The sequence below is a fragment of the Penaeus vannamei genome, chromosome 29, assembly GCF_042767895.1.
Source record: "Penaeus vannamei isolate JL-2024 chromosome 29, ASM4276789v1, whole genome shotgun sequence".
Lineage (NCBI taxonomy): Eukaryota > Metazoa > Arthropoda > Malacostraca > Decapoda > Penaeidae > Penaeus > Penaeus vannamei.
In genome coordinates, this window is record NC_091577.1 from 22,706,602 (window position 1) to 22,709,101 (window position 2,500).

Genomic DNA, 2,500 nt, shown 5'->3' on the forward strand with positions numbered 1-2,500 from the left:
GTTGGGGTATGGGAGGGTGGGGGTATGGGAGGGTTGGAGAGAGAGAGGGTTGGGGTATGGGAGGGTTGGGGGTAAGTGAAGGTGGGGGTTGGGGAGGGTTGGGGTATGGGAGGGTTGGAGAGAGAGAGAGGGTTGGGGGTATGTGAAGGTGGGGGTATGGGAGGGTTGGGGTATGGGAAGGTTGGGGTATGTGAAAGTGGGGGTATGGGAGGGTGGGGGTATGGGAGGGTTGGAGAGAGAGAGAGAGGGTTGGGGTATGGGAGGGTTGGGGTATGGGAGGGTGGGGGTATGGGAGGGTGGGGGTATGGGAGGGTTGGGGTATAGGAGGGTGGGGGTATGGGATGGAGAGAGAGAGAGGGTTGGGGTATGGGAGGGTTGGGGTATGGGAAGGTTGGGGTATGGGAGGGTGGGGGTATGGGATGGAGAGAGAGAGAGAGAGGGTTGGGGTATGGGAGGGTTGGAGAGAGAGAGAGGATTGGGGTATGGGAGGGTTGGGGTATGGGAAGGTGGGGGTATGGGAGGGTGGGGGTATGGGAGGGTTGGAGAGAGAGAGGGTTGGGGTACGGGAGGGTGGGGGTATGGGAGGGTGGGGGTATGGGAAGGTTGGGGGTATGGGAGGGTGGGGTATGGGAGGGTTGGAGAGAGAGAGGGTTGGGGTACGGGAGGGTTGGGGTATGGGAAGGTGGGGGTATGGGAGGGTGGGGGTATGGGAGGGTTGGGGAGAGAGAGGGTTGGGGTATGGGAAGGCTAAGGTATGGGAAGGGAAGTTAGGAGGGAAGGAGGGAAATTGAAATTGAAGATCAACACTTTATCTACAAGCTGCTTACACCGCTAATACGGTCAGTAGATTAATTTTTTTTCACGTTTCACACACATCACCGTCCTCTGAGACATGTAACTTTCCGTTTTAAATGTTTTTATCCTCATTCCACATGAGGATCAAGGTGGTCTGATCAAAATCCTAGTTGGCAACCCTGCCGCTTCGCCTTCATTCATTGCATTTTTTAAAAATAATTTTGTTTCGTTTTAATTTACCATCTTAATTAACAGTTTTCCAAGAAAATGCACTGAAATAGCCATTACCATTAATTATCGCGCAGAATGACTGGTTCAAAAAGGGGCGGAACTAGCCAATGAGAGTGCATTGTGAGATATCAGATGTAGCTAGATACACAATTATTTGTCTAATTTACTAGGCATTGTTATAATTACCATGAGTAAAACCAAAATTCCCTCTTCTATTCATGATAACGAAGAGTATCTTACAATTAACATCCGTCAGAATACTCTAGGGATATAAAATTTATTTCGGGATTCAGCTGGTTGATGGACGTTGAGCTACCACGTTATATGTATTAAAAAAAAAAAAGATAAATTACACAAAATGAGAAAGAAAAATCCACACACACATGCAAGCATGCACACATATGTTTGTGTGTGTGTGTGTGTGTGTTGTGCAAGTGAATGTGTGTTGTATGTATGTATATGTATGCATGTATATACATATGCATATGTATATGCATACTAATACATACATACACAGTCTGTGGGTGTGGGTGTCTGGTTATGAATTATATATATATATATATATATATATATATATATATATATATATATACATATATATATACATATATATATATATATATATATATATGTGTGTGTGTGTGTGTGTGTGTGTGTGTGTGTGTGTGTGTATATATATATATATATATATATATATATATATATATATATATATATATATATATATATATATATATATACATAAATGTATATGCACACACACACACACACATACACACACACACACACACACACACACACACACATACACATACACACACACACACACACACACACACATAAACATACACACACACACCTACACACACACACACACACACACACACACACACACACACACACACACACACACACACACACACACACACACACACCCACACACACCCACACCCACATACACCCCCCCCACACACACACACAGTGAGATACAGGGAAACAGACATAGACAGACAGATGGAAAGAAACATATTGAGAAAGAGAAAAAGCATCGTGCAATTGCGAGCTCAAAGGGGTCGGTAGATTTCGAGAGGATCGTTGACTTTACGTCGAAACAAGACTTTGTTGTTGAAGCGTCCAGTCCTTGGCAGTCCGGGGTTATTGCTTCTTTGAAGTTTAATTTCCAATTTTCGGTCTTCGTTTTATTTTGGGCGTACCTGACCTCTTCCTTTGTAATATTTGCAAAAGAGTGGGTGACATATTCGCAGAAGAAAAAAGATAAATAAATTAAAGCGTTGGAAACCAAAGGACGGTAACCCTTTAGCCATAGCATTTAATCATATCTATAGTATTTACATAGTGAGAGAGAGAGTTGAAAAAAAGTACTGGAACCTCTTCTCATATATTTATTTATGTATGATATACTCAGCAATTCGCTAGAGGAGAGATTCCTGTTTTAATTAGGATAATGAAAAGT

General features: G+C 43.1%; 1 protein-coding gene across 2 annotated transcripts in view; it reads left to right on the top strand.

The window, feature by feature from the left end:
- Positions 1-2,500, top strand: part of LOC113826970 (crustacyanin-C1 subunit) — a 17,439-nt gene that overhangs the window by 7,420 nt on the left and 7,519 nt on the right. The gene's annotated exons all lie outside the window — the stretch shown is intronic.